The following is a 6,111-nucleotide window of genomic DNA, read 5'->3' as shown; positions in this document are numbered from 1 at the left end:
TCTTACCTTGTTCATTTACTTTTCTCAGAATATTATCTACAGTAGGCCTACAGTGTATGGGTTTATAGGATCCCTCACTACTATATAGTGTATGTGAGGGTGGTGTAGTCCCTTCCTTATATAGCTGTGCCACATACAGTGCTTGAGTAAATGTACTTTATAGCACTTGCAGTTAAAACTAGACCAGGTCAACCTGGTTGTGCCAGACCCCCTGTCTGTCATCATCATTTATGACATCATGCCTTTTGTAGGCATGTCATCATCATGTCATCATCATATATACCCTTTATATAGAAAACCCGGACAGACCGACATTTGCTTATGTAGGCCTACCCATTTCATGGGTCTGGCAAACAGCAGGGACTTCTAATAAGCAATACCATCTTAGCCCACTAGAGGCCACTGCTGCTCTACCTGCAGTAGAGCAGTAACGTGTGGAGGCACATGCACTGCTGTGCTCTGATACAAAACCAGGTGTAACAACTGACAACCACCCATTATTATTGCAACATAGACAACTACACAAAGTTAAGAGTTATTGCTTTTCAATTACTATTGTATGACTTTATTTGCAGTCATTTCACAATACAGAGGCACATTCTAGGCAAAAACCTTATCCTCATATTTCAACTTTCTACTCATGTGAATAATGCCCTTCTTTATCATACAAGAGTGGCGCACAAAAGTAGTGAAAATGGCAGATCTACAAGATCTCAACACACCGCGATCGCTAGTTTTCACTGTTTTTAAATGGGTTTAAAATGACAATTAAAAAAGGAAGGTTTATATAACACTTGTTCTAGAGGCTAATTTGCTGGGATATGAATAGGCCTACCGATGTGTCTTGAGATTCTGACTTGTTCTTTAGTGTGCCCTGGGGCACAAAAACATTTTAAAACCAATTACCGTCCTAGGTTGTCAGACTTTGAGCCTTGCCCATATCAATCATTTTAATGTGGCTCCTCTCTATAGCAACATAAATACAATGTTTGAGAAGATGCACTTTCTATATACTGTGTAAATGTATCGTTTGCTGACAGGCAGCTTTGTTTTAGCTCTCAAATACCTGGAACGCGCCCGAGTCGCGTTAGATTTGAACCACTTTAACCATTAGTTTATGCTTTAACTATTGAAAAATAGCAGATATACAAGCTCACAGCGCGGCACCGAGTGCCGCGCTGCGAGCTTGTAGATCTGCTATTTTTGAAAAAACGAGAAAATGTGTGCAAGTCTTTGAATATCTTTGACCCGATCTTTGACCCGACTTCTAAATCCTTCCTCTAAATCAGCGGTTCTCAAACCTTTTGATGTCAAGGACCCCCAAAATCAAAAAAATTTCGGCCGCAGACCCTTATCTCAAAATATGTTGTTCCAGGGACCCCCCCAGAAGCAGAGATTTGAGTTACAAAAGTCTGCTTTGAAAAAATATTTGCACACATTTTCACGATTTTTCAAAAATAGCAGATCTACAAGCTCGCAGCGCGGCACTCGGTGCCGCGCTGCGAGCTTGTATATCTGCTATTTTTCAATAGTTAAAGCAGTCAATAATCCTAGTAAAAAAAGAAATGGTTTTGGTCAAACAGGATAGAGGCAATAAGGTGAGGTAGTGGTGTTAGCAGTAGTATTAATAGCAGTATTAGTGGTAGCTTTTTAGTTTTATCTTCCCAGGGCTCAATGTTGTGCTACTGAAAGAAGCTCTTAATACCAGCAAGGTGACAGAAGATGAGTGACTGATTCATTCCAAACTATCACGTGTGACATCAGTGAAAGAAGCCTTTATGGAAAGAATGCCACCAAGGAACCATTCCTCTCAGACAACAATGGCTTGAAGTCTGATACGGTGTGTGATTCTGTGTGGGGGTGTTGCTTTGGGGAAAGCCTGAGCTTATCTGGAATGTAGCTTAGCATGAATAATAAAATGTCACCAGCAAAGCCTTTTCCTTTGATTTGTTTTAGTTTTCTATCGCTAGAAAGAAAAACATGAAACATGATATTGTTCAAATGACAGTTTTCATTTCATGTCTGTATACAACCAAGTTACGCATGAAAAGGTTTAACTGTGTCGATGTTTGAATGTTATGGGACCGTACCTATGTTCCCAAGGTTCTATGTTCCCAGGGTTCTATATTCCCCATTTACCACCTAATCCTAACCCTAACCTAAACCTAACCCTAACCCTAACCCTAACCTAACCCTAACCCTAACCCTAACCCTTACCCTAACCCTAACCCTAACCCTACCCCTAACCCTAACCCTAACCCTAACCCTAAACCTAACCTGGAAACATAGAACCTTGGGAACATAGGGAGGACCCCAATGTTATAACATAGCCACTGTAAACCTCACAGTCTCCTGCAAGTGGATATACAAGTTTATAAAGCTCAAGGCATATTTAGGCATATTTTACTAAAAAGGTACCCAGTCTTCTGAAGTCTGGTGCCCATTCTGTATTGATGCTCACATAGGCCTATCCCTAGTGGCTAGTCTTCCGAGGCCTGGTGCCCACTCTTCCTGGTGCCCAGTCTTCCCCCAAAAAATAGTTCTCAGATTTCTCTAGTGCCCACACTCCCAGTAGGCATATCTGTTGTGTGGTTAAGCCAAAGCATTGTTTATTTATTACGTGTTTGTCTGATTGACAAGGGCCTAATCTAAAAATGGCTGTTGTGGATTTAGTGTTTGCATGTTATTACAATGTCCGTGTGTGTAACATGGTGGTATGCATTCATAGGTGTGCGTGTCAACCGATGGAATTAAGGAGTTTCCATGTTTGCATCTGGTATTTATAAATGTATTCACTCAAGTAGGCTACTCATGACAAAATCTACCACAAAGTGCTCCTAGCTGAAGAACAGATTAAAGAGAGATGGTGCTGTACAACATTCAGATATTTTGATGTGGCTTGTTATGTGAGTTACCAAAGGACTTTTTTCTTATGTATTGCATACTGTTTTTAGTCCAGCACCCAGCCTACGTGGCCTTGGATGTGCATGCCTTTTCTGGCTGTTTTTCAGCCTCTATTTCCTTGTATGTATGTGCACACAATTGAGTGTGTGCGCGGCTGCGCGCGTCCGTGCGGTGTTATGCATACGAGCATTTAAAGGTATGAACTGAATTTAAAAAACAAACCTGTTTTGCAAGTAATCCATCAACATGGTACGCTATACCATATACAATGTATTCAGGTATTACAGGTAATCCATCAACATGGTACGCTATACCATATACAATGTATTCAGGTATTACAGGTAATACATCAACGTGATGATGACAGTAGGGGTGTCGCTTTCCCCGAAATCCATGCGGTGGCTCTTGATTTAACTGCACGGTGCACTTGTCCCATCAAACACACAGGTGACACTGAAATTGTGCACCTGTACGAGCTGCAGACAGGGGTGTCGCACCAAATTCTGGGCCCGGCTGGGTACAAGGATTCACTGCGGGCCCCCCATGAATGTTCTTCATAGGGGGACTGGGTTTAACCCATTTATACTGGGAACACATTATTACACATTATTTCGTGCTCTAACTATTGAAAAATAGCAGATATACAAGCTCACATCGTGAAAATGTGGGCAAGTCTTTGAATATTTCAAATCCTTCTAAGGTTTTGTCAGCAGTGGCGTGATAGCTAAAGTACCATATACAATAATTAAGGCCCCTCCACCTTGGGCCCTAGCAACTCAGTCCCACTTTCTCCCCCCTTGTGACGCCCCTGGCTGCAGAGCATATGGTTTACATGGGAGAAAAAACTAGAAGCGGTGCTCTCCGCCAGGTCAGGTAGGTTATTGTGGGTTTCTGGTGGCGTTATAATAGGCCATTGTGAAAAGGGTGCCATGTGTTCTTCAACAATTTTCGGTCTTTCACTGCAATCGGACGCTGCCTGCATGATCTTAGGCATTGTGTTGCAAAAATGTGTTTTGCAAAAGTCTACCTGCTGGTAGACAGGCCAATGTGAAAAGGGTGGCATTTGTACCAGTGGGAATATCTGTGGGAAATTTCACGGAAATTGCAAGCTGTGTTCATGATTCATCAAAAACGGACCATCATGCAAACTTTGGAAGCCAATATTAGGATGAAATATGAGATATTGGCCAGATCGGTCTTGACCACATGACTATAGGGATATGTACTGATTTGCGTGAGAAAATCTGATGGAGTAATACCAAAGAATGTGTTTTACATAAGTTGGCCTCCTGGTGGCACTATAAAAGGCAAATGTGGAAATATGCAGGGCAAAGGTTTTTCCTTAGCCTCTGCCCTCTAGGCCTCGGGAGTGCCATACAAAGTTTTCCACTGATGAGGTAAAGGTAAAAACACAAATTGGCTTGTTATAGTGCCACCATGACGCTGATTTGGACTAGGCATGCCTAGTGGGAACGTGCGTGCCCAATTTCACCATGATTGCACGCTGTGTTCATGATTTGAGGCATTTTGTTCAAAACGGAGCAATCCTGCACATTTTGGAAGCCAATTGTAGCCAATCAGGATGGAATATGGAAAGTCGGAGAGATCCATGTTGATCACATGACTGTAAATATACTGTCTACCGATTTGCATGATCTTTGTACAAAAATGTGTTTTGCAAACATCGGCCTCATGGTGGCGCAAGAACGGGGCCATGTGAGAAATGTGGAGCAGAGGTTCTGAATTGGCACCCAGGGAGTGCACAGTTTGGCCACGGCCAGGCCAACGGCGCCGGAGATTAGCTGGTAACAAGACAGACATGCAGACACATGGGCGGACATACTCACGGACACCGGACACGGATGGACGGACAGGGGCGAAAACATACTCTCGCCAGGCCGAAAGACAATAAAACAGGCCTGTGAGGGGGGTCCCTGATACATAATATTTCGAGATGAGGGTTGGCGGCCAATCTAACATATAATTTTCCGAATGTCTGAGTGAGTGTCTGTCTGTCTGTCTGTCTGTCTGAAACAGCGTTTCTCCTCAGTGGCTGGAGCAATTGATCTGAAATCGCATCACCATTAGCATATGAACACACCTAACATAACTGTGAAGCCCGTTTGTCACTTTCACAAATCATATGCTGTATATTAGCATGTTTATGGTGTATCTATTATCTATTCTGCATCTAGCTTGAGGCACATCTATTCTGCATCTAGCATGAGGCAACATGTTTAACCAGCTCTCTCTGTGTGTGTGTGTGTGTGTGTGTGTGTGTGTGTGTGTGTGTGTGTGTGTGTGTGTGTGTGCAGGCAGGCGGGTGTGTGCGCAGGCGGGTGGGTGGGCGGGTTGGGGGGGGGGGGGCCTAGCCATTAAACGAAACGGGTATTTCTTACATTGATGCTCCTACATATTATCATGCAAGCACCAGTTAAAGTTACTTTCCATCCCTCATATACTGTATGCACAGTGCACATCCCATAACCCACACACTGCACATCATTTTGTAGATCATATCTTGGAACGGGTAAGGGCTAGTTACATATAATTCTAGGGGTCATTGACATGAAAAGGTGCTATTTTTGAAAAATCAAATGTCTTCTAAATCAGTGGTTCTCAAACCTTTTCATGTCAAGGAACCCCAAAATTACATGTATTTGGCCGCGGACCCCCATCTCAAAATATGTTGTTCCAGGGACCCCCCAGAAGCAAATATTTTAGTTACAAATGTTCGCTTTTAACAAGATATATTCAAAGATTTGCTAAAAATGTCACGATTTTCAAAAAATATCAGATCTACAAGCTCATTTGTTATCCAACTGTTTGCCAGTTGGACTCTCAGTAATTTGTATGATATTCATGTGTGTGGTCGGTGACAAGGCTACGTGCCACTCCCTAGTATAGTGGGTGTGTTTGCCTTAACCTTACAAAGCATATACTGAAGCGCTTGTTTTTCGATGTTGATAATTTATTATGATACCTTAGTGGCTTAGAGAGACACAGACACCTTTAGTAAACATAACGAGAGGACACAAGGAGAATGTCTTCCATTATGGAAATGCATCATTCTTAATGCTGCTATATCTATCTACATTGTTTTTTTTTTGTTTTTTTTTAGAAACTTTTTTTTTTTCTTTTTTGAAAGTTTTTTCTGTGAATCTGAAGCCAGAGATTATGCATGTTTATGAAAGAAAGGTTTGAGGT

This window comes from Nannobrachium achirus, assembly GCF_963921795.1.
Source record: "Nannobrachium achirus genome assembly, chromosome: 15".
NCBI classification, from domain to species: Eukaryota; Metazoa; Chordata; class Actinopteri; order Myctophiformes; family Myctophidae; genus Nannobrachium; species Nannobrachium achirus.
Note: the sequence above shows the minus strand (reverse complement) of the source record.